This window comes from Mytilus trossulus, chromosome 2, assembly GCF_036588685.1.
Source record: "Mytilus trossulus isolate FHL-02 chromosome 2, PNRI_Mtr1.1.1.hap1, whole genome shotgun sequence".
NCBI classification, from domain to species: Eukaryota; Metazoa; Mollusca; class Bivalvia; order Mytilida; family Mytilidae; genus Mytilus; species Mytilus trossulus.
Genome location: NC_086374.1, coordinates 21,141,147 through 21,168,682, shown reverse-complemented (window position 1 = coordinate 21,168,682; position 27,536 = coordinate 21,141,147). Strand labels below are relative to the sequence as shown.

The 27,536-nt window shown below is 31.8% G+C and overlaps 1 long non-coding RNA gene across 1 annotated transcript; it reads right to left on the bottom strand.

Annotated features, from left to right (window-relative positions):
* Nucleotides 1-506: 506 nt before the first annotated feature.
* On the bottom strand, nucleotides 507-2,866 carry LOC134706718 (uncharacterized). Its single transcript, XR_010105651.1, has 3 exons — nucleotides 2,774-2,866; nucleotides 1,796-1,895; nucleotides 507-598 (listed from the first exon to the last, which is right to left on the bottom strand). It is a non-coding gene; the product is annotated as an uncharacterized LOC134706718 (long non-coding RNA).
* Between the last annotated feature and the right edge of the window lie 24,670 nt (nucleotides 2,867-27,536).

The following is a 27,536-nucleotide window of genomic DNA, read 5'->3' as shown; positions in this document are numbered from 1 at the left end:
AGGATCAGAAAAGATAAATGTTAACATTTCAAACGTGAAAAACAACTTCATGATTTATGCACAAAACACATTTTTTTCTAATACAACAACAAACAACAATCACTGTTTCATAGGCCCCTTGCACCGGACTGGCACATACCGAAAGTGGTGGTGATGAGGAATATTTGCGGGGCCCAACCCTCCCGTTACCTTTTACAGTGGACATTTGGACATCATAATAACAAACATGCCAACACAAACAATAACATAACTGCAGTTCTGGATTTGGATCACCAAATGCATATACGAACAAATATTTGCTGCATATACACGATAGCAGCATGAAAATGATATACTTTTAATAGGTGTGCGATTTATATGTCATATACGTTGCATCTTTCGATTAAGTCAATCAAAGAAATGGCAGTCATTCATGATCACTATATTTTTCAATAAAAATTGAAAAATTAATTGCCAATAATGTCATAACTAAAAGTCCTAACCTGAATAACGACTGCAACAACTGTTCCATTTCTGCGGCAGTTTCGTGCCACATTGTTGCACAACATACTAATCTCATTTTCTTCTTCTCAGTTCTGTTTGTGTCATCTTCTTCTTCCTTTAGAATAAATCATTACGTTGTAGGATAAGTGTTATTTTAACTATCAACCTTGTAACGATTTCTAATAAAATGTAGTATTTAACGCCTACCTCAAGATTTTAAAAATCTTTTTATATTCAATGACGGCCTTCTAAGCCAACATACGATGAACATACAGAAGTTTTAGATCTTATTTTTCTCTCTCCCGAACGTGTTATGTCTGTGGACAAACAACTATAACATGATAAAAACACTTGAATTTCAATCGATGCTGATGGTTCAATTCAAGTAGATCATATGTAAGTGACGTTAACTATTGAAATACAGATGTCTGGTAGTTGTAATATTCCTTTTTATCCTGATTTTTACCCTGGTAATCTTCAATTCTATTTAGTTGGGGCTTGATTGAATAAATGATTGTTACTAACTTCAATTGAATGGTCAAAGCAGTTTTTTACAGTTAACGTCATGTGAACTTGACTTGAAACAATGAACAACACGCGACTGTTCACTGAAATATGATTTTTTTTATTTTTCCAAGTGATAAAAGCAAACTTAAGTATTTTATTTTTGACTTTTTGTTTCAAGGTACAAACTAGCTAATTTTTTATATATCAATTGTAATGTCAGTTGGCGGAAGCAATTTAATCTTCTGCCGTAGTTTCTTCTTCAATAGTAATAATGATAATAATACTAATAATACTAATAATAATGAAAGTTTGTGCCACTATTATATTTTGCAGCTTTTAAAAGCTTCAAATTTCGAATATAAAAAAGATATTTGACAACTTGATTTCTCATGTCTGCTGTGTCAAATTTTGCCTTGGGTGGACTCTTACTCCAGAAACGAGTGCAACATTATCCTTTATCATACTTTACCTCAAATTATATCGTACTTCGTTTTACTAAATCTTAACTTTTCGTTTTCTAGTATAGCTTTGCTTGGCTATACTTCTTCAATCCTATTATCTATTGTACTTCCTTGGTCAAGTGATTCTTTTAACTTTAGATAACGGTACTCGGTTAAGTTCATGTACTACTCTGAAGTTTAATTTCTTAAGATGCTCTGTGCACGGTTTACATTTATCAGACCATATTTAATATTGATTTGCTTTAAACGGGGCAATTTATTTATATTTACCATTGAGTACAGCCGTTAGGTGTTATCTTCAGCAGATTAAAAAAAATATTTGTTACTAATGATGTAATGATTACCGTGCCAAGAACTATGTCATATTCTTTGTCACTTCTTCGACGATTTAATGTCAACGAAAGATCTATAAACATCCCACAATAGAATGGCATCACAAATATCCTGTGTAAATATTAAAATATTAATTTTAACGATTGAAATGATGTTTTGCATATTTAAGGAATAACTGTAGTATTTTTTCTGTCTATGTGAAGAAGTAACATAAACAATGTGGTGCACACTAAATAACGCAGGTTATTTATTAGTGTGTACCACATTTGTTATGTAATTTCAAATAGACAGAAAAAATATTACAGTCATTTTTTATAATGTTATTCTAAATTCCATTTTTAACCGTAGAAAACCACTAAAAAACGTTGAAGACGTCACGGTCACATATCTAAATTATGTCTATGGGCTGATAACAAAATAACGCCAGCCAATCAGAAGACGCGTTACATCCAAAATTAAATTATAACTAAATATTTCGACAGAGTTTAAAGATACATTTACAGAATAAATACTCAATTGATTAATTAATATTTTAATATACACGAAATGTATTTAAATTGCATTTATATAATGAAATGTATGATTGTTCAGTTTAACGAGGTAATATGTAAAACGGTCGCGACTGAATAAATATCCTATTTCACAATATATGGAGGTTGGATCTATTTATCTAATGATTGAATATCCATTTGCAGACAAACTTAATCCTTCGTTAATAATGAACTGCAAAATATGTATTCTTTTTATTTGACGTCATCAGACATGGCCACTTTTTTTAATGACGTCACAAAAGGACATTTTGAGGAAAAAAAGAACATTTAACGATATACTCGAATTTTGACCAATGCAGAACTGGGATCAAACGAAGCAGACGTTAATTAATTAGAAATTAGAAACGGGTCCGGCATATGATATATCGTGAAATAATAATGAAGGTTTATTACTATTCTACCCATTACTGAGTAGGTTGAACACCGTAAATAACTTACCTTGTTGACTCTCCGTGCTTGTATCCATCAACTTTCCAAATATGCCTTGTTATGAAAATCAGGGAGATAGTTAATACTATGAATGCAATCAAGAGTTCTAAGCAATTTTCTGGTAGTCGATCAATCCCACTTATGCACCAGTCAGAGAAAAACATGTCACATGACTCAAGTTTTAGAAACTTTGGATCATGCATCAGCGCAACTAAGGACAAAGTTGTAACAATTGGCAGCATAGTTAATATGGGACTGAAAGCGAACCTTTGACAGTTAATGACACATACGATTTTTGAAGCTTTATAACATAAATAGTCACAGACAATGGTAACAACAGCTATATAATATGGCACATGACCTTGGCATGTCAAATTTTGTCCAAATTCTTGCGACCCAAAGAAAGAATATAAAGTCGACATTCCATGATTAAAGAGTGATTTGAAACCATCCATTGAGTTATTGGATCGTACACAAAAAACAGCAATTACTACAAGAAAAGTTATACAAATCTTCCATATGCTTGCAAGGCATGTTACTTTTGTCCGGCCCGTTTGTAATTCGAATTTCAGCTTTTTCAAATGTTTTAAATTTCGAGAGTTCTGCTTAATGCTTATAAAGTTTTCCCAATATTTGACAGAAACAAAAATGCTAGCCATAACAAACAAGCCAACCATCAAACCATGATTTATATACCAAGCAACAAATCCAATTCCAGTCATTTGTAGAACCGCCCCAATAATTGGAAAGATAACTGAGATTGTTTTGGACTCACTGCACAATGAAAGTCTAGGAGATACTTGAGTTGCTTGTTTGCTCGTCAGTTTATCAATAACATCTAAAACAGACGGTATCACCGCTACTGACATATACACAACGGAAGCAGAAGCAGGATCGAATTCAGGCAAAATAACGAAAGCTAAGATAGAAAGACCAACAGAATGAATCGTTTCAATAACCAGTGCCTGAAAAGAATAATGTTTTTGTTCACAATTCACTTCTACACAAGTTATTTAATTTATAGTAAATTATATTTAAATTAATTATTGAAAATGTCAGGAAAATGAATGATAAAGATTTGATTTTAAAGTGTATCATAAGTCGCTTTTATAGTTCCATTGATGAACACAGAGTAAATCACAAGCTGGTTTAGGTTTATATTAAAATTAATAACAACAGATTTACCCAGAAGTATATTATGCTACAAACTTTATTTTAAACAGATGTAAATGTGTACAAATTGGAAAAAATACCAATGTAGGGTAAAGCTGACCTTACTCTACTAAACTGTCCAGATTAAATCAACCAGTTTATTCAATAATAGAATCAATATACTTGTGAACGGCTTGGATAAACTACTGCAATTTCAGGACCAAAATTATAGAATTACTAATCGAGGGATTCAAATATGGAAAAACAATTATCAAAGGAGTGACGGAGAGGTACATTATGCACAAAAAGCATGAGTTAATTATCAAGTTGTTCTGTCACGAGTCGTATATTTCGATATATGATTATCTGGTCATTTTATTTTATCACGTGATAAACAATAAGCTTTTTAATGGAAATTAAATATAGCCAACATCAGAACAAGCTATAATGTGTGTATGCTTTAACAGTTTGCGTTGATGAAGTCGCTTCGACAACGTCATTACAACATCCATGTTGTTTAACGCCAAAGGATTGACCTTATCGAGGTTGTTTTGCATGTGAAAATCGCATCTATGTAATCTTGGCTTATATCACACCTCCTCGTTTAAAGGTATCAGTTATTGTAAAGTATATTTTGGAAAAGAAAACACATTTTTTTTTATCTTATCACCATACGTACCACAAATAGAATTTTCCAGTTGATTGCTTTATTCGATTTAAAGCAGATTCTAAAAAACGTTGACAGAAATGTTAATAGATAGGGTGCAATGATGACAAGAAATACTGCCCATATCCAAGATTCATCAACCTGAGACATGTCCAAGTTACAAGCCGTTGTGTTAATTGAGGAACACGTAGAACAGTTAGACTCCAACAAACCTCCGAGAGTTCCAAGTTTGGACCTGCCAGACTGTCCTGGAGGACTCGTGTGCCAAATGAGGATATGCAGTGATATTCTTGCTACAAAACCACTGCATATCACTATGATGAACAGAAATATGGCAAAACAAACTTTTAAAACTTTCTCTGGTGAACAATTCGAATCTTTAAGTTGCTCCTCATATGGGTCGCTTTCTTTTTCAGAAGATTCAATGCTACAATGTTAACATTACACAATAATAAAATATGCATATTTTTCTATTCAATTTTCATCATTTCAATTGTGAAATTTACACTCACTTTCATTTCGATGAAATATATCGAGCTGTCCAGAAAATAACAGTCAAAGTAACAAACTTAAATACTAAACTAAATTGTAATGGCTAATATTTTGACGCAGACTTGTATTTAAAAGAAAAAACGATTTGGGTCAATTGCGTCAACATAAGCCAACTTTATATTGGTATTACTTTGCATCTATCACATCGAATTAAAGATTAAGGATACAACAGATACAGTTAGGTTGGCCTCATATCTTGACTTACATCTAGAAATTGACAATGAGGATCGGTTATAAACAAAACTTTACGACAAAAGAGATGATTTCAGCTTTCCTATTTGAAACTTTACACTCCTAAGAAACCACATTATAGTAGCACCTGCATACACGGTATATATCCCCGTGCTTGTATTTCCTATCATGATTGTCTTGAATGTGACCTACCGAATTAGACTATCAAATTTACTGGATTTGTTAAGACATGAGCAACACGACGGGTGCCACATGTGTAGCAGGATCTTCTGACCCTTCCAGAACACCTGAAACAACTTAAGGGGTTCGAGTTGCTTATTCTTTAGTTTTATATAATGTATTATGTGTAGCATTGTTTGTCTGTTTGTCTTTTTCATTTTAGTAATGGCGTTGTTAGTTTATTTTCGATTTATGAGTTTGAATCTACCTCTGATATCTTTCGTCTCTCTTCTATAGTGCTAACAAAGATTGAAGGTCAATACCTCAACTAGTTCAAAATCCGTATTCATCGAAAAGCAATATTTAATTAAGAGCCGAATCATTTACAATTCTACTTACGTCTCTGTATTTTCACTTTTGTGACTACTTGTAGGTAGTGTATCCGTCATAATTGGTTCTCTACAAAATTAAAGGGCATTTTTGTAAAAATTGCTGAACTCTTTGAAAGTTTATTTAATCATGCTACAACCAATAAGGATGTGCCTTTGTTCATAAACCGATTGCAACGGGTAGTTATCTCAATAATATTTTTTTTTAACACAGTTTGTCAGTACCCCTTTTGCCTTTGTGAATCATATTCCTGCCACATGGAGACTGTCTATAGTCTGGATTGAAGTTTTAAGCAAGACGTATGTTTTTCTGCCATTTCTGCCAGCTGTTTTGTTTTATAAACTAAAATATATGGATATGTATTAAGTTAAAAAACCCAGCACAATCAAAATAATCCAGAGATGATTAAAATTCAATCATCATCAACAGGCAATGGCTATACTAAATGTAAAATTATCTCATTCGTTCAGAGTCTAGGCAATTGTAATTAAAAACACAAAGAGTTCATCGCAGAAAAAATACATAAATGATCGCTTTCTGCAGAAATGAATAAATATCTTATGTTTAAGGAATACAAAAAAAGATTCCAAGGCACAACTAAAATCGTTCGTGGTAGAACGACAAAATTTTATCCACAAGGACAATACAAACTATCTGTAATAAACATGATTCTGTGAATTCATTAGTTTGAGTTGGTATTGCTTTCACCATGAGATTGCGAACGACAAGAACTTGCCATCAGAATAGTTTAACCTGATTGATCACTTCTGCATTGTCCGAAGTGTTTGTGTAAATATTGAGATAATCATTCGTCGTTATGACACCCTCATTTTTATAAGATTTGAATTGAACGCACTTTTTTTAAAATTACATTATGTACAATTGTAATAACATTATGCTTAATTTCACCTTGGAATTTTAAAATGCTCAATTTGCAATCTTTTATGAAAGCGTTTTGATAAAATGATATATGTTGGGCTCGAGAAAAGAAAATTGAATAGTGTTAAGATAAAATACGACGAATAAATCGTTTTCTTATAGTAAATATGTGCAACGTTTCGAATTAGTAATTATGTTGAAGAGTGTTCAATACTCATAACTAATATGCATGGCGATCAAAATTACTAATATTTAAAAACGAAATAAATTATTTAGTGTACCGTAATTATAAACACATTCAATTTAATTAAAGGTTTATTAACTTTGGTGTCTTCAACAAATCATTCATTAATAATAAAAATTAAGAATAAAGCGACAAAGAAAAATATTTGTTTACAACTTGGACTTTTATCGATTTGCTGTTGTATTCTTAAAGTAGGAACTGATATAGGAACTTATAAGAAAAGTAAAGAACATGCTATAGAATAAAGATATTTTAAAGTGGAAATCGAAGCTGAGGCAACCTGTGATAGAGAATTTGTCGAGTTGAATATCGGTAATTTGTTGGTAAAGAGTTAGGGATGGAACGAGGGTCTTTGAAAATCACTTCACACTAGAAACTGATTTGAAAATCCTTTAAATCTTTATTGAATTCACAATAGTACAGTTATGTATAGTTTAATAGAGTTTCTAACAACGTATTTCCGAACATGTCATTATTTTCATTAATGTTTGGATATGGAGAATTAAACATATTGGGACCTCTTTTTTTATACTAAAGTTCTAATACTGCGAATTAATGTTTATTGTTTTGAATTTCGAGCATTGCACGTATAAATTAACTTTCGTGGGTATCAATATCGCATTAACAAAATACAAGCACTTATCTTATTTGTATGTTGTGGAACACTTTTAACAATTATTCTATAAACCAACTTAATCCACAACATTTGAAACCCCACGAAGATAATTATGATCCAGAATTATACGAATTCAAACAACCATTTGTGTGTTTGGACTAATTATGGTATTTATTCGTTGTCTTTCAATATTTGACCTTAGAAAATGGAATAGAGTTCACTGATAATTATATATTTAAAATTCTTGACTCCTTTAATTTCAATTATAAATAACTGTCTTTTATGTTTTACATAAACATAAACATAATAAATCAATGTAAATTATGAATGGAAAGACCGAAATCGCCACCATTAGGGCATTGGCAAACACAAATTAAAATTGTTGTTTAACTACATGTCATTTGGTTTCTGGTAAAGAATTGTCTCATTCACAGGCAGACCATATCTTCTAAATGATCATAATTATCAAGTACAGTGTAGGCAATAAGCTTCAAAATATAGGTAAAAATAATAATCGATGCAAATTAAGAACTTTCCGACTAGATTTCATTGATCATTCGCTGAAGAATTTATGGTAAACACATTACCCTACTTTAAACAGTTTCTCTGTTTCAAAACTAGATAAAAAAAAGTAAAATCACAAAAATCCGAGGAAAGTTCAAAACGGAAAGTCCCTAATCAAATATTAAAAATTAAAAGATAAAACACATCAAACAAATCACATTCCTGACTTAGTACAGGCAGTTGTTTTTGAATATACTTACCCACAATCAGCATCAGAGATCCATTTAATTTTAATCAAATGAAACATTTTGAAAGAGGAAAGTTTTTTTTTAAAGTCTTCCAATCAAGTTCATAGTATAATAGAAAAACAAAGGATTATTCTGTTTTTAATGGGTGTATTTAATTGGCAATGACATAGTTGAACTTCAAATGATATGTTTTTTTAGTTTTTTAGATTATTACGACAAGAAAAAAACCTATCAAATGTAATCGTCATCTTTTAACCCAAAACTTTTGAAATGTTACTCCTACCATTTACTATTTATTTAATGTAAAAGTGTTCACTTTATTCACCATATTGTAATAATATTGATTTGTAAAACTCTTAAAGATGTTAATATATGCTGTCTTAAATTAACCCATATGGTCGACATAGGCTGTATGTGTATATACTCATGCGGTCCGACCAGAGTGGTATACGAATACGATCCGCACCGTGCGCGTACGACACAAATACGTATATTATAGTATAAATATGGATAGAAACATTTAAGGTTCTGATCTTTTGATTAAATCTTAAATACAATATCTTATGGAAATTATAATATTTTAATATATATGTATATACATTTTTTTCTCCTTAAATAAAAGAGATAACTATTATGTCGTATATTTAATTTTATGACATAATTATTTCTGTAACTGCATCTTACATTAATTTAAAAGATCCTTTACGATAGATGATTTAGCTGATCTGTAATCATTTCATCTTCATAGATATAGGAAGATGTGGTGTGAGTACGAATGAGACAGCTCTCCATCCAAATAATACTTATAGTAAACAAATATAGGTCAATGTACGGCCTTCAACACAGAGCCTTGGCTCACACCGAGCAACAAACTATAAAGGTCCCTAAAATTACTAGTGTAAAACCATTCAAACGGGAAAACCAACGGTGTAATCTATATAAAACCAGAATGTGTCCATAGTACACGGATGCCCCACTCGCACAATCATGTTCTATGTTTAGTGGATATTGAAATTGGGGTCAAATTTCTAAATTGGCATTTAAGTTAGAAAGATCATACCATAGGGCACATGTGTACTAAGTTTCAAGTTTATTGGAATTCAACTTCATCAAAAACTATCTTGACCAAAAACTTTAACCTGAAGTGGGATGAACGGACGAACGAACAGATGAACGAAAAGAACAAACAGACGTACAGACCAGAAAACAGAATGCCCCTCTATTATCGTAGGTGGGGCAAAAAACGAGAAACACGTGTAAATTACATAAACAAACGAAAACTACTGTATATCAGAATCTTGACTAAACATTTTAAATGGTACCAAACCTTCTCCCTTTTCTGAAACAGTATCGCATTACAACATAGAAAAACACACGATAAAATATCAATAGGCAGGCTTTACTCAAAAACTTAAGAACTTAACTTAAAAAAGCATTATAAACAGTATCATCAGGTCGAATTAACCAGAAAATACGATTTGAGAGTACTTGCAGTTACTGACAGCTAGTTAAAAGCCAAAAACAATTAATAATAAAAAAATCATGCATCAGAGACTAAAAATCAACTAAAACACTTCTCAGGGATTCAGTATTTAAACGTCATGAACAGTCAGAGGAGACATGACTTGTGCAATGCAAAATATAAATGTATCGATGGGTAGTAGGATAGTGAGGAGCGACTTCTATAGAGATAAAGATTAACATGTCTGTGTCTCTGGACATCCCGCCTCAAAAGAAGATAAAATTGAGTTATTTTTTAAATTGCTAATGACAGAATCGTTATTAGTGCCAATGTAAACTTCTTGTGTACAATTTGGAAATTAGTATGGCGTTCATTATCACTGAACTAGTATATATTTGTTTAGGGGCCAGCTGAAGGACGCCTCCGGGTGCGGGAATTTCTCGCTACATTGAAGACCTGTTGGTGACCTTCTGCTGTCGTTTTTTTATTTGGTCGGGTTGTTATCTCTTTGACACATTCCCCATTTCCATTCTCAATTTTATATATTCAGAGATCTAATAACTATAGTGGTACGATAAACCTTACCTATAAGTTTGTTTAAAGGTTCGATGAGTTTACACGAATCACATAGTGATTTCTTCGCTTTAAGTACAATATTACCATAAAATTTAGGATGTGAAATATCATTTTTATAAGTTTTCTACGTATACATCCAAATTTACTATCTATGAATAAATTTAGTAAAAGTTTTAAGTAATTTATGGTATCGAAATCCCTTACACAACAATTTACCAGTGATGCATTGATTACGTCCGTTAAAATCTATGACATCAGAACACACACGGGCAAACCAAACGAGTAGGGATATATAAACACCGTATGATGGAGCCGTCTGTAAAAGGAAAACTATCATTAGGAAATGATAAATTGTCTCTTTTGTCGTAAATTTTAGTATGAAGTTTCCCGTGTGAAATTGAAATGTCTTAATCTAGAAAAGGACAACTGCTGCTTTTTTTTTATGTTAGATTTAGTAGTTATTTCAGAATAATATTTAAAGAACTCTGGATTATTCAACGAAAAAATTTCATTCAGATAACAGTAGGTATTTTTGAATGTGTCAACCAAATATTACAATGATGGGTCTTTACTGAGTTTGGTCATAATCTGAGAGTCATAGTAATATAGAAATAAATCTGCTATTAAAGGGGCAAAGTTAGTGCACATAGGAGTATCTACTATCCGACGATACACAACAGAATTATAAGTATTACAAAATCATGTATTTTATCTCAAACCTCTAAAGAATTTTTAACACTCCAAAAATATTTAATACCATTATTTTCATAAGCTATTTTACAAAAATTAATAACCAGTTCTTTGATAGAAGTAAGGGAGGTATTTTAAAGCACTGATAGATTATTAGTAGAACACTTACTCAAAGCAGAGATGAATCGAAATTTGAATGTTTTTTTTATGTAATTTCGATAACCAGTACATAATAGGGACTTTCAAATGTTCGGAAGATACTTTAAGCTTGGTAGTGGCAGTGGTATGCTTGTTAACGATTTGACTCTCTGTGGAACGCACTGACAGGAATGTAGAGGAATTGATATTTTCGTTTTGAAGAACTTCCGTGTAGTATATACGTCGCACCACCACTACATTATTGGCTGCCTTATCTGCAGGCACGAACACAAATTGCTCTCCGAGTACCTTGAGTTTATTTTTCATTCTAGAATTGAGAATATCATGGTTCCTATTATTTCTGAATTGTTTTCTAAATAAGATATTCGAATATTAACAGTATTCATAATTTTATTCAAATAATTTCTAAAAAAATTTTATCAGTTTTTTTCAGATTTAAACCAAATTTTTACAGTAGGCAGACAGAGCGTATTTGATGACACGACGACACTGTGTCCAATCTATCATAGATGGAGGACGGTATTTCGGTCCTTTCTTTAAAAATGTTATGACCTCACGGTCTTTGGCGATGTTGATGTCTCCTGTAAAACACGACCATAGAGAACATATTTAAAACTAGATGTTTCGCAGTCTCAGGTGGAAGGAACATTATTTTCTATATTGACGTCTGTTGTAATTGATGTATAATAAAAAATCAAATTTCTGCTCGTTTTTCTTTTAAGAATACGAAATAATGGGTTGTTCTATATTATCAAAATATGGAGGTATAAAGCTATAGACAGAAGAGTCATTGAATAAGCTAGACAAATTAATAAAATCAATACCTCTATTTAATTTTTTTAATTTGCAAGACATATACAACTTTTCTTACAGTAATACACAACTTTATCACATTTCTATCGTTAAAGGAAACGAGCCCAATAGCAAATTATGGTCCATATTTTATTTCGTCTGTTAGCCAGAGGGAATCGAGGGGTTCGGACGACCCCCCCCCCCCCTCCTTAAAAAAATAAGCACTGTTAAAGTCAATGTTCTGTTCGAATTGTGGCTGTTAAAGTCGAATTTGTGAGTCCAACGAACCTCCCCCCCCCTAGGAAATTCCTGGCTACGGGCCTGATGTCGTTTATGATTTTCAGGTTTATCAATACTATGAAATTACCTATGATGACAAAAGGCTATATATATAATATATATAATATGTAATACGGGTGTACTCTTTAATTATCATGTACTGTGAAAATCTGACGAGACAACGTAGCACCCAGTCAACGAAAGCTTTATTTCAGCAGAGCCTAGGTGGTCGAGAGGCCTTGCGCGTCAGGCATAGTGCAAAGCGATTTTAATAGTGCCACGATATCTCGATAGCATAAGTTCGAATCCAGGCCCGGAAAGAACATAAAAATATTTGCTTTCGCAAATTAACAGATCTTGCATAGATGAGCTGGTATTTATATGAATTATATATACATAATGTGTTTGCCACCTTGTATCACAATCACTGGTGATCCGATGGATACAATATGTGGTAGGGTTGTGGCTGGATCCGACGTATTTATGATATCATTATTTGCGTGACTGCATTTTACGTTAATTTGTAAGATCCTTCACTATAGATAATTAAGCTGATCTGTAAATATTCCATCTATCATGTACTGTGTTACGACGCTAGATAAAAATCGACGAAGGAAGGTAACACCCAGTCAACGAAATCTTTATTTTTGTAGATCCTAGGTGTTCGAGTGGTGCAGCGCTTCGGGCAAAGTGCAAGGCGATTTAGGGCCACTTTATCCCAGGAGCATGATTTCGAATCCCCATCAAAGAAAAACAAAATTTGCATCCGCGAATTTACTGATCTAATATTGTTGGGTTGGTATCTTCACTCAATGTCAGTTGACTATCATAATGGTCTGAAATAGTCACTGTCTGATCCTTAACAGATCATATTCGATTGAATCGGGACGCTGTAGGGACATGTTTGGTCGTTTTTAACCATGCTTATCGGATAAGAATGTGATTGAAAAAGGGAATAACATTTCAATTAAAGGTTGATTCGTAGGATCTTGATCAGATAAATTTTTAATCGGGAAAGGTCCTGTCAAGGCGGGCTGTAAAAATTGTGATTATGTGACCCTTAGGTTAGGGTCATTAAAATAAACATTGCTTTGTTACAAAGTCTTAAAATATTTCGTAGTATTAGAATGTAACAGGCTCGTTTATGATGATACATGAGAATATGGTATGTGTCAAATTTAAAGTTGCGCTATTCGCACACCGAACAAAAAAAATAATGATTGAAATTAATGTTATAAAGAATTTTTACATGAGTAAATTATACTTGAAATTCATAAATGATTGCGTTCATTTATTATTAATTTTTTTTGAATGGATAAAAATGCGAGTTTTACTATTGTGGTTTCGAAAAAAAAGTTGCATTCACGTCTATATTGCAGTTATCCGAATGTGAGTTCATTTTATTGCGATACTCATTCAGTGCCATTATCCCAATTATATAAAAAAAAAAAGTAATAATTTGCAGTATTCACTAAGCCATTCAAGTATGCAGACAAATATCAGGTTTGTTTAAGCATTCCTGGTGGTAAAACAATAACTTGCATACAAACAATGCAGAAAGAAGGTAAGCACTTTATTGCAACATTTATCTTGTAAAAATAATCTATTTAGGAAAATAAGTATTTCATAAAGGAAACACAATATACAGATACTTGTACTTTATAGCAACACTGCAAGGTTAATGTTAAAAAAAAGACCGTAACGACAGAATTAATAAAGGCTGGGGCAAACCATTTTAAATTTGTAGTTCTGCCAAAAAAATAAGAAATATTGAGCTCCCACGAATTTCAAATACAAAGTCCGTAGTCATATGGCAAATCAAAAGCTCAAACACATCAAACGCATGGATAAAAACGATCAGATTCCTGACTTGATACATACATTTTCACATGTAGAAAATGATGGATAAATCATGATTTTATAACAAGCTTAACTTCTCATTTGTATGACAGTCGCATAAAATTCCATTATATTGACTACGATGTGTAAACTAAACAAAATAACATAATAGGTAAACATGTCAAAATTTGGGGAACAGTAGTCAAACTTGTGTTAAATTCTAAATCAATATAAGACAAACAAACAGGTTAACAAATAAAAAATGGAATATATACAAAGTACCTTAGCAAATACCAAAGGCAAGAATACAAAAGTTTACCATTGCACAATAATAAAAAGATAAGAATCACGCCTTATGAATTTGTCGCCCCCCCCCCCCCCCCAAAAAAAAAGACTAAAAAGTAGAAGTAATTATTTACAACAAAAAATGAAAGAACACTAAATCATGCTATTAAGACGATAAACAACATCAGTACATATACTCTAAACTTCAAGCCCACCGTGTTTCAAGCTCTTGCATACCGAATGAGTCTTAAAATGTATATTCCATATGCAGGTAATGTTGGTATATTGCTACTAAGGTAAAATAATTATCAAAGGTAAAAACAATATACAGAAACTTGTACTGTATAGCTACACTGTATAATGACTGTATATTAAAACACCTCAGCAACTAGATGCATATGCAACGGTACACAATAAATAAAATTGTAGTTTAGTTTTCAGAATATGGTATATGATGTGATTTTCCAAGCATTTAAACCCTTAGCGAAAAATGATGTTACATGTTACATGAATATTTGAGATTGTTAAAACGCGCAGTTAGTTGGTTACTATACAGGCATGCCACAAATTTTAGTTTTAACAATTATTTTATTTAATTTTCATTTTGAAACAAATTTTTTTAAATTGATTAATCAAACTAAGTTATAAAAATTACAACTGCCATATTTGAGTGGGTCTATCTTTAAATTAATAAAAGGCTTATTGTTTTGATCAGACGAACATATAATTTTCGGTGTCTTCTGGCTATTCCTACATTTTGTATTTTACTATTCTGGCTATTCCTACAGGAGGATTAGTGGAAGAACAATACATGTTTTTATTGCAAATATGTTGTTTTAGTAATTAGTGTCTTATTTGGTTTAAGGTAAATTTACCTGTGGAAATTAAATAAAAAATATTATTTACATGTTAAAGATGATCCTTTTTGTTTGAAAACATGCATTAAGTAATAATTTTAAGTTTTGTAAGACCATGGAATTTCTAAAAAAATAAAACTAATTGAAAGAAAAGGGAGTAAAGCATTGGGAAAATAAAAAAAAAATGAACGAAAAAGTAGAAACCATTTAAAATTTTGGAAAGTGTGAAAAAACCTTGTTTGAATAGAAAATTAATAGTTACCCACACTTTAAACTTCAGCCTCAAAGAATTTATTATTATAGAATATCAAAAGTACTTAATTATCATATATAAGTGTATTAATTGGTCTAATAGATTAAGCAAAGCCAGATGACTTTGAACTTTGTCTGTAGAGCTGCAGTACTGCCACTTTTACCACCCAATACAATTGAAGATGTTCGGTTTAATGTACTCGAAGACTTCGATGATTCAGATACTAATACATCAATACTAAACTTTACCGACTATGTAACCAGCTACTGGGTAGAGAACAACCAAAGTCTGTGGAATCACTATGTAACAGAAGGTCATACAACAAACCATTTTGAAGGTTGGCATAGTAAGCTAAAGAAGTTGGTAAAGGCAGCTCACCCAAACATCTTAAGTATGATTAGTTTGTTGAGGCAAGAAGAAGCCTTCCTTCATCTAACATTGATCTAGTACAGAGCAGGCGGGAAACGTATCACAAGAAAGAAGAAGTACAGGGAAACTTTTGCCAGATGCAATAATTATCACAAACTATTTAGAATTAACATGCTTTCAAAATGTCTAGTTTACCTGCTGTTTGGTGTAATATAGTCCACAAAGTTGCCGTTTTGCTGCTAATAGGCTCGCTATGTGATCAAGAAGTAAGTAATTTTTTTTCAGTCTTTTGTGTCCTTCTTAATATTTTAGGGGGTTTACCATACCTCGACTGTCGTTCAAGCTATGTATGAAGGTGAAACGTATACTGTTAAAGGTTTGTTTAAACTCATTGCGACGATTGTTTTTTTTTTTTAAATTTATAATCCTACAAAATTTTCAGAAAATCAAATTGAATAGTTTATCTCTTTAAGTTTAAACCCCAAGATAGATCAATTCATTTTCTTGCATTTAAAACATTAAGGAAATATTATTTTTTCTTAGTAAAGTTAACTTGACACCATAAGTTTAAAATGTAATTTATTTGAATTTTTGAAAATTTTAATTTCTTTGTTAATTAGCGAGTTTATCAGTGCACAGCATTTTAAAGGATAGTTTCCTCACAACAATGAATAAAGAATATATTTTAATTGTTTCTTGTGTGTACTAAAAGTATGAAAAGATAGTTTTGTAAAGTAACAACAAAGCCGAAATTCGGAGAAAATTCCAAACGGAAAGTGTTTCTAAGCAAAAAGCAAAATCAAAGGCTCAAACCCATCAAGGATTTCAAGTGGTTTCCTGTGCCAGTGAGAAAAATTTGATATACTATTAAAACAAAAATACCACGTTTTTCATGACATCCGAAATAATTCTCTTTAAACGTGGAAATGGTGATTTATCCTACACGGCAATATCGATTATTTCACTTCAACACCAGAAACAAATGTTGTAATATGTAAATGCAAATTTGTTTACGCCACTTAACCTGAAATTAATTAATTAAAGAGGGACAAAAGATACAAAAAGCGACAGTCAAACTCATAAATCTAACATAAACTGACAACGCCATGGCTAAAAATGAAAAAGACAAACAGACAAACAATAACACACATGACACAATATAGAAAAATAAACAATAAACAACATGAACCCCACCAAAAACTAGTTAGATCACAGGTGCTCCGGAAGGGTAAGCAGATTCTGCTCCACATGTGGCACCCGTCGTGTCGCTTATGTGATAACAACTCCGGTAAATAGTGTAATTCTGTAGGTCATATTCATGAAAGGGAAGGGGATTGTAGTTACGACGTAAGGAACATATTCGATATCATTTGTGAAACGGTTATTCCATAACGGTCAACCAACTCGTGATGGCGTACGTGAAATTTACGAAGGGATGATTTCAACTTCACCATTTGAAACTCTTGGTTTAATAGCTTCTTTGTGATCAGCAACCCTCTATCAAGAAAATCATGATAGGAAATGCAAGCACGGGAATATTGTATCAATTGGGAGATATATACCCCGTATGCAAGTGCTGCTGGAATGTTGCTACTTAGAAATTGAAAGTTCACAATTGGAAAGCTGAAATCATGTCTTTTGTCATACAGTTTTGTTTTCAATCGACCCTCATTGTCAATTTCTAGATGGTAGTCAAGATATGAGGCCGACTTAACTGTATCTGTAGTATCCTTTATCTCTAGTTCGATGGGATAGATGCGTGCCACATTGTCACCAAATTTTGAATTATTTAGTGAAAGAACATCATCTATATAGCGGAAAGTAGAGTTAAATGATATTGCTAACTTCTTCAATCCATGTGTTCGTAGATAGTAGATGTTGTTGTGTCCTGTTAAATTGTTATACGATGATGACTGATGTTCCCATATTTTGACTATTTTATTGATTGTGACTGTTTATTTAACGCATCATGTAAATGTAACGGAATTTGATGAGACTGTTATTAAAGTGAGAAGGTTAGCGCTATAGAACCAGGTTTAATCCACCATTTTCTACATTTGAAAATGCCTGTACCAAGTCAGGAATATGACAGTTCTTGTCCATTCGTTTTTGATGCGTTTTGTTTTTTGATTTTGCCATGTGATTATGGACTTTCCAAATTGATTTTCCTCTGAGTTCAGTATTTTTGTGATTTTACTTTTTTCTTATCTTTCTTCCTAAGAAGTTCCTGCATGAAGTCAGCCTCATAATAATAAATAACAAGTCGGCAAGTAGAGGGGCACAGTTTGTTCCCATTGGAATGCCGACAGTCTGTTGAAAAACACGTCCTCCAAACGTAATAAATATGTTGTCAATCATAGAACCTAGCATCTTGATAAAATCAGTTTCAGAGATGATTTTGTTTGAATCAGAATGATCCTTTACAAAGTAGGATTTATCCCTCTCTAGAACAAAATACTCGTATCTACGTTGGCCATTCTTTATCATGAAGCAAAGCAATACCAACTCTTTCAATTGGTCTTTTAGTTAGGAATGTGGAATACTTGTGTAAAGAGTAGAAAATATGTTTACACTTATACAATATAAGCAGATTAGGATAGTTTTTTTTTTTTGTGTTTTCCTTTTTAGTACACATACTCTGATTTTTCATTTGTCAGGAATATTACATGTGTAATCCATTCGTTTGAGATCTTTGAGCTTTTACTGCGATTTTACTACGGACTTTTCATTTTGAATTGTCTTTGAAGTTCGGTATTTTTGTTGTTCTACTTTTTAATACACTAAAAGCTAATTCTCAAATTTAATTTACACGGTACACGCTTATATAATCTTTAATCCGGTTCAGACTCTAATAGTGTATATAATTTTCTTATTTGGAACAGAACGGAATGAAGGACGGAGGCACAGATCAGTAAATATATATTATCACTTTGCTATCATAAGTTGATAAAAAAAACTAAATTTATCATCCTACTCAAACCTTTTAGCTAGTATTCCGTTTAAGAAGTACAATAAGATATATAAAGTTGAATCATGCATACGTTTTTACGAATTTTTTTATTATTATACTAGTAATCATTCATCATTATAATTACAGACAAGACAAACAAAACCTGATTCAATAAAGTGTAATTACAATTTTTTTTCTTTCATCTTTTTCTGTCCGGCGTGTTTAATCATAAAAATTTTAAATCAAAAATGAGAATAGTTCTCATCTCGATTCAGACTCTTTTATCTTTTATTTGAAACTTGAGTAGCTTTACGAATCCATCGTTTGAGGGATAAATATATAGGTCAAGTGAAATGACGAAGTAATGATCGGCGCATTTGATTACCGGTAACTGACTGTTATAGGTGTCAGACCACCAATTACTCCCTCCAATTTAGAACGTATGTAAAAGTAGCCCTACTCTGACACAAAATAGTGCTTTTAATGTACTAAAATTGAGAAAGGAAATGGTGAATATGTCAAAGCGACAACAACACGACCATAGAGCAAACAACAGCCAAAGGCAACCAATGGGTCTTCAATGTAGCGAGAATTCCCGCACCCGTAGGAGTCCTTCATAATAGTACAGTGAAAATGGACGTCATACTAAACTCCGAATTATAAACAAGAAACTAAAATTTAAAAATCATACAAGACTAACTAGTTTACTTAAACTAACCACCAAATATGCAGAAATGAAACTTTTGGTGAAAGAGACATATATCTAGACCATTTTGAGCCAAAATTTACTTGTCTATGAGTTTGCATTAAAAATTGAGGATTAATGCGCTCCATAGTATACTAATTTTAGATTTTCAGAAAACCAGTTTTTTTTTTTTTAGTATCTCTGTTTGATGGTCAGTTAATTTGTTAGAAGGCTTTAAAGGTATGATGAAAATTGGCATGTAGAATGCTGATTCATGTACAATTCAGGATATACCTGGTTTCTATGAAGTTAAACTTAAGGTAAAAAGCTGTGAAAATTGAAAAATTTGGTTGAACAGATAGGGATTTTTAATTGGTGGTCTGACACCTTTAAGAGAAATGCAGTGAAACCCAAATTTCAGAAAATTATTGATTTTTTGGTCTTAACTGATCATTTGAAATAAAAGTAGCCACATTTTAATCTTTTTGGGAGCAAAAAGTCATAAATTGCAAATTTAGAGCATTAAACCTGAATGTGTGCTATTTTAGCTTTTCCTACCTTGACAATATGCTTTCATATAAAAAATGTTATAAATTGTTATAAATGCACAGTAAGTTGTTTCTGTGGTGTTAAACATTTAAACAAGGGTTGATTACTACCCCAAAAAAGTTGTCGTCATGAAAATTTGATGAAATTATTTGATTTTTACCACTTATAACCTTGCGGCATACCATGTATATGACAGTTAACATAGCCTGCTATAAATACTGCATAAACTCACAAAAATCTCATATATTATTCCAAAAGAAAGTTTTGTACCTTAACTTTTATTGACTGATAGTAAATAAAACAGTTAAATGACCATGACTGCACTTTTGATCAGTTAATAGTTCCATTACTGACACCAGGTGTAAAAAAGGGGGGTCAATATTCCTTGACTCTTCGATACCTTGGATTTTTTCTTAAACTCATTGTAAAAATTGTGGAAAGTCTTTAAAGCAGTAGATAAATCAACAAAAACTGATCTTGATATTGAAAGATTATTTTCCTCTAGTCCAAAATGAGATTTTCAAGTATTTTCTATCAAAGGCTTACATTACAGTCAGTTTAAATTGAGCTGTGCAATTTGTAATATGAGTCGCATTATGCTCAGAAAGGATGTTTTTAACTTATAATTGACTAAGGATCAAGAATAAACAAAACAAAAGATTTCTGATCAACTTTTTTTGCTCTTTAGGTGTCAGACCACCAATTACTCCCTCCAATTTAGAACGTATGTAAAAGTAGCCCTACTCTGACACAAAATAGTGCTTTTAATGTACTAAAATTGAGAAAGGAAATGGTGAATATGTCAAAGGGACAACCACCCGACCATAGATTAAACAACAGCCAAAGGCAACCAATGGGTCTTCAATGTAGCGAGAATTCCCGCACCCGTAGGAGTCCTTCAGCTGGCCCCTAAAATATGCATAATAGTATAGTGATAATGGACGTCATACTAAACTCCGAATATTACACAAGAAACTAAAATTTAAAAATCATACAAGACTAACTAGTTTACTTAAAATTGGCATGTAGAATGCTGATACATGTACAATTCAGGATATACCTGGTTTCTATGAAGTTAAACTTAAGGTAAAATATTTAGAAAGCTGTGAAAATTTAAAAATTTGGTTGAACAGACAGGGATTTTTAATTGGTGGTCTGACACCTATATTCACTTTAAAAGTTGTAGTTTGAGAAATCAAACTGCCTTTACATGAATGAATATCATTATTATAATGATTCTTCACTGGGACAAAGTCAGTTGTTTTAAAATATTAACTAAACCGTGAGTCGATAGGGCATCCAGCTCTTGTCAAGATTTGAATTGAATACACTTTTTCATCTAACATTATGTAATTCAAACAAATTGCTATTAGTGACACATTAATTACATTGCATCATATTAGGTAAAACTTCACCTTGGATTTTTAAAACGGTTTATTTGCAATCATTTATAACAGCGATTCGATAATGTAATATATGTTGGAAGTAGAAAAATAAAAAAACTATTGTCAAATAGTAAATCTTCGCAAAAAGTGAAATTAAAGATTAAGTCGAAATTTGTTGTATATTTATAGCTTTTATATAATATATAAACGGAGTTTACTTTAGTGTTCATCCTAATTCTATGCACATGCATTTAAAAAAATATGTTCATAAACTTTGGTGCCTTTAAATTAAAAGAGGGGAAAACAATTTGTGTTTGCCTTCCAACACAACATATGAGCTATGATGAAACAAATACAAATATTTCTTAATGTTGAATCGTTCTCAAATTGTCGTACATCCTAAAGTATGGAACTGCTATGGGAACTTATCAAAGGAAAAGTATAAGCAATAACTATGAAAAGTGCTTTAAAGTAATGGTTGATGCTAAAAAAATAAGTTATAAAGAATTGTTTTACTACTTTTCATTAATTATTCGATAAGGAGTTTGTGATAAATACACGTACTGATTTTTTTTTGAAGTTTTAATCTTAGTTCTCCTGGTATAAACCACCCATCAATGTAGACATAAAACCAATACTTGCACCAAATAAACAAGTATAATCAATACTTGTACCAAATATCCAAGTATAATCAATACTTGTACCAAATATCCAAGTATAACCAATACTTGTACCAAATATCCAAGTATATATATGTACACACTCTGCATATAAACGCCATAAAAGGCTATAATAAATACCAAAGACTTTGTAAAGTGGATAGTCGCACGACAACGCCGATGCTCTATATTTAATGATAAATAATCTCAATACATACATATATATCTACATATATAATATATAACTCAAACATCAGTATCGACACAAAAAACTCTCCAAATAAAAAGCTTAATAAACTTTATCCAGAATTAAAATTTACCAAGACTGCTCAGATTGACGATGTCGTGCTGAATGATAAAGGGAAAACATTACGCCCTCTATGCTACATATGATGAAACACCCAGGAGAAATTAATTTCACTCTAATGCACTGCCCGTTTAAACGAATGAAATTATAATTCTCCTGGTATAAACCACCCATCAATGTAGACATAAAACCAATACTTGCACCAAATAAACAAGTATAATCAATACTTGTACCAAATATCCAAGTATAATCAATACTTGTACCAAATATCCAAGTATAACCAATACTTGTACCAAATATCCAAGTATATATATGTACACACTCTGCATATAAACGCCATAAAAGGCTACAATAAATACCAAAGACTTTGTAAAGTGGATAGTCGCACGACAACGCCGATGCTGAAATTTACCAAGAAAATTCGACTGCTCAGATTGACGATGTCGTGCTGAATGATAACATAGGCAATAAAATACCGCGAAAATAATTTTGAAGCGGGAAAACATTACGCCCTCTATGCTACATATGATGAAACACCCAGGAGAAATTAATTTCACTCTAATGCACTGCCCGTTTAAACGAATGAAATTATAAATACTAACACACAAATAACCACCTGAGATCGCCCTATACATTGTCAAATGATGCATTCAAAAAGAGGTAGTCCCATGGTCTTTGAAAATAACCTAACAGTACACACATTTTAAAACATTATGATGTAGTATTTAATTAATGTTCGGAGATGTGGAATGTAATGTATATCTCGGTAAATTGTCAACCAAATTAAATTTTATTCATTTTTAGCGCTGTGGAATAAAGATTTTATTGGTTCATCGTACATTGTGGGATAATGGTACCTTTTTGGTATTAATTTTGCATTTAAAACACTGAAGTAAAGGATATGCGATTGTTGCTGAACACTTGTATCACTCATTCTTTATAACAACTAAATCCATGATAAAGGAGACACTACTAACAAAATAATAAATCTGAAGTAAATGGTTTCAAACCGTTTTTGGCCCCTTATTTTCTCATTTTCTAAGTTTGCTTTGGAAAGCTACTTATCACACTGAAATATTCACATAAGTTTGAAGTTTGTTTGAATGACTTTCAAAACTATTAGTTTTAGAAAATGGGTGAGGTTAGAGGGGGGTAAAAATGCATAAAAACACCGAAAGAAGGAAAAGAAGGAAAAATAACGATTTTTGGCCAGTGCTTCTTAAAATTTAAAAGCGTGCGTCTACATGACACGGAAAAAAATACAGCGATTTAAACAGAGAAGAGTAAAATCTCAAAAATACTGAACTGAAAGAGGAAAATTAATTCGGAAAGCCCATAATCACATGGCAAAACAAAACGCATCAAAAACAAATGGACAAGAACTGTCATATTCTTGACTTGGTACAGGCATTTTTAAATGTAGAAAAATGGCAAAACAGTGCTCATGACATTGGAATAAAAAAAATGTTGGCGCAGACACCAACAAAATAACAATTTGTTGTAAAATCAATTGCAAAATGAACAATAATTACAATATTTTAATAATAACAGAATGTTAACCCCTAACCTACCCAGTTACAAAAATTAATGGTTTTAAAGTTCAATAAACTTCAAACATTAGGGAATGCTTTTACATAATAAGTAGCTTCCCAAAACAGAATTTGAAACATGAGAAACAAGGGGGGCCAAAACAGGCCTTATCGTACCTTGTCCTTTGTCGAATATATAAGATTCGAACTAATTATAGTATTTATTCGTTTTCCTCTAAACATTAAACTTTGCAAAATGTATAGATTTCAATTTTAATCAAACTTTAAAAATCTTAACTTCTTTATTTTCAAATATGAATAACTGACATTATGTTTGACACAAACACAATGCACTTAAAAGAAAGTCATTGTGCATTATGTATTGAAAAATCGTAATTGCTACCATTTTGCTATTGACATACTTAGATTACATTTGTTTAGCTGCTTTCACAGTTCACGTGATATCTCCGTTCAAAAGGAAACATGTATGTGCTTTTATAACTGATTTTATACATGTATATTTGTATAGAAAATTATAATTAAAATAAATGAAAAGCTAGGTGCTAAGCTTTTTAATATTCCGTTCCAACATTTGAGTCGAAAAAAAAAATTCCACATTATGTACTGCAAATAAATTGCTGAATAGAATGGAAATTATTTATTTGCAATAATGACAGCATTATGATAATATAATGTATATTGGACTAAAGATTTAAAGTACATTAATAACTGTTAAGAAAAACACGACGAATAATTAGTTTGACTAATTTAAATCTGTGCAAAAATTCCAATTAAAATTTAAAACCAATCGTTCAAGGAACCATTGATGGTCTTTCCATCAGTGAGGATCTTTTTTATATGAAAATATTAAAATTTGGTTTTTAATGTCAACTTTAGCGTCAAATGACAGCTTATTGAAGGCTGATACCCAAAATATATGGTTTGTATACAAAAAGATATAAATAAGGGAGATCATGTTTTACTTCTGGTATAACGATGTTATTTCCGGTATGTTTTGATAGTTTACTTGACACGGATTCCCAAAATAAATGGTTCTATATACTTTTACATTAAATTAGTACAAATACTTGCTACTTCCGGTTTTCAAAGGTCACTTCCGATAAGCGTTTTCAAGGTCACATTGCTTGCAACCTTTTACAAAAGTCCCATGGCTTTATCATGTATACATAAGAGGAAAGAACAACAGTTAAAATCTAGAACGTTAAATTTACCTATGACCTTGAGCTCAATTTCAGGGTCATCAATCAAAGACCTCAAATCAAAAGACACTAGGTCTCTACTTTATATTGTTATTGAGTTATATTACCATACAACTAATATTAGATATAATAGGGGAAAAACTCGCAAAAATGTGATGTACCTTTTTCAGACAAATTTATGTGTTACAACATGTCGCGACAAATAATTGTCTGAAAATATTTTGTCGATATCATGTATGATTTCTGGAAATAAGAGATACCAAGCCAAAATCAAAAATTTGACATGCCCTTGTCCTTTGACCTTGGCCTCATGTTCATTTTTTTTGGACCAAGGACCTCCAATCAAAAGACCTTAGGCCTCTATCACTTATGGTTTTCCAGTTACAAATTTATTTCACTTATTTCAATACAAAAGGGGAAATAACTCTCATATGGGGTCTTTATAAAGCTTCGGTCAAAATAAAACCTAATATTCTGAGGACATACCGAGCAATTTGGAAAAATAGATTTGTCGCTTTCTTTTACGGTTGCGGAGGGGATTTGATAACAAGAAAAAAACAGTGTTTGGGGAGATAACTCTTACAAAGAAAAGTGTTCGGTTAAACAGGGTCAGTTTCAAAAGCATATAGGCTGTATGATATCATATAAAAAAAACCAAAGCGACATCTTTTGAAACAGTTTTACACCGCAAGAAAAAAAAAATTAGGCTGAAGAAAAAAAATGAAAAGGTGGAAAGACCTAATTACTGGTAGTCTTTTGTCATGATATTTCATATGAAAAAAGTATAAAATCAAAATTACCTCAAAACGAAAACAAATTATGTAGTACATTTTAATATTGTTCACATGGATTTGTCATATAATGTCCATTTACTCCAGTGTCATGCCATTCCTGCTCCGATCTACTATAAGTTGCAACTTCAATTTGACAGAGCGACCAAGGAAAATATTTGTTTAGGTTATCCTTATTCCAATGCGGTATCATGATCGATTTATCATTAAATTCTTAAAGTAGGAACTGTTATAGGACAAGGCCTTTAGTTTTTCGTATGAATTATAGGCACTTGTAATTTCGGGGACTGTTAATATTAAAAGTTGAATGGTTCGCTTCTGATCACCTACGAATATATAGGGGGTAATTAACACCCATATGGAGTGAGGCCGAAGCCGAATCTTCTGTTGATTTTACTCGTCCTTTATAGATTCGTAGTGGGTCAGTGGTTAACCGTATAAATAATTTATCACGAGCTGGACTTTTTCTGTTGCGTGTTGGTGAAAAAAAATGAAACACAACAACATTATGCGATGACGTCATCCTTAAACAGTAGACGCGACGTCGTGAAACCCTTATGAAATTAACTCACCCCCTATGGCTCCATAGTGGTCACTTCGTGGCGGCGTTAAACAAATTACAATGTGATAATGTACCTGAGGTGCGATGAAGGTTGGTGTACGATGTCGGGTTTGATATTTGTTGAAAGCGATAGTTGTTTACTTATATTCCATTTGGTCATGTTGACGTATTCCTGAACATGTTATCACATTATTAATTTTTGGAGATTGTCATTATAATATATTTTTCAGCAGAACATACTCAGCTTTACAAATTTTATGCAATATATGTTAGTGCAAATTTCAATGTTTGTGGGTGCTTCATTGCACATTTAAAGCATACCAGCCGATGATGCTACTTTATTATTTTATAAATTGTTATATAGACCTTAAAGATCCAAGACAATGAATACACACCAAAAAAATAATGAAACCAGAATGGAAAGGTTTTGAAATTATTTTTGTATTATTCGTTATCCTTAGAAATGTTTTGATTGATTTTTTATTAAATTGTTTTTAAATTGGTGAATATTCAAACATAATGAGCATTGCTTTCTGGAATGATGTACATTGTGTTCATTTAAATGCATACAAAAAGACAGTTATTCGTTGTCAAAACGAATAACTGTCTTTGTGTATGCATTTAAATGAACACAATGTGTATCATTCCAGAAAGCAATGCTCATTATGTTTGAATATTCAAAGGAAATAATAATACAATAAATACGTATACAAGCGATAACCAAACAAGTCTCAACATGTACAAAATCTAACCCAAAATATAACATGAGATGAATACAAAATAAAAATTATTTTCAAATCAAGGACAGATTAATATTTCAATTTTGAATACACTCAGTTCGTACATAATGCTCTTCTACTGTTTTGTTTGTTTACAAAATTATACTGTTGTACAAAAATATATAGTTAAAGGAAAACCTGTGAAATTCCTACAATTTTGTCCTAAGCTTATAGAAAGAATAACTAATATGA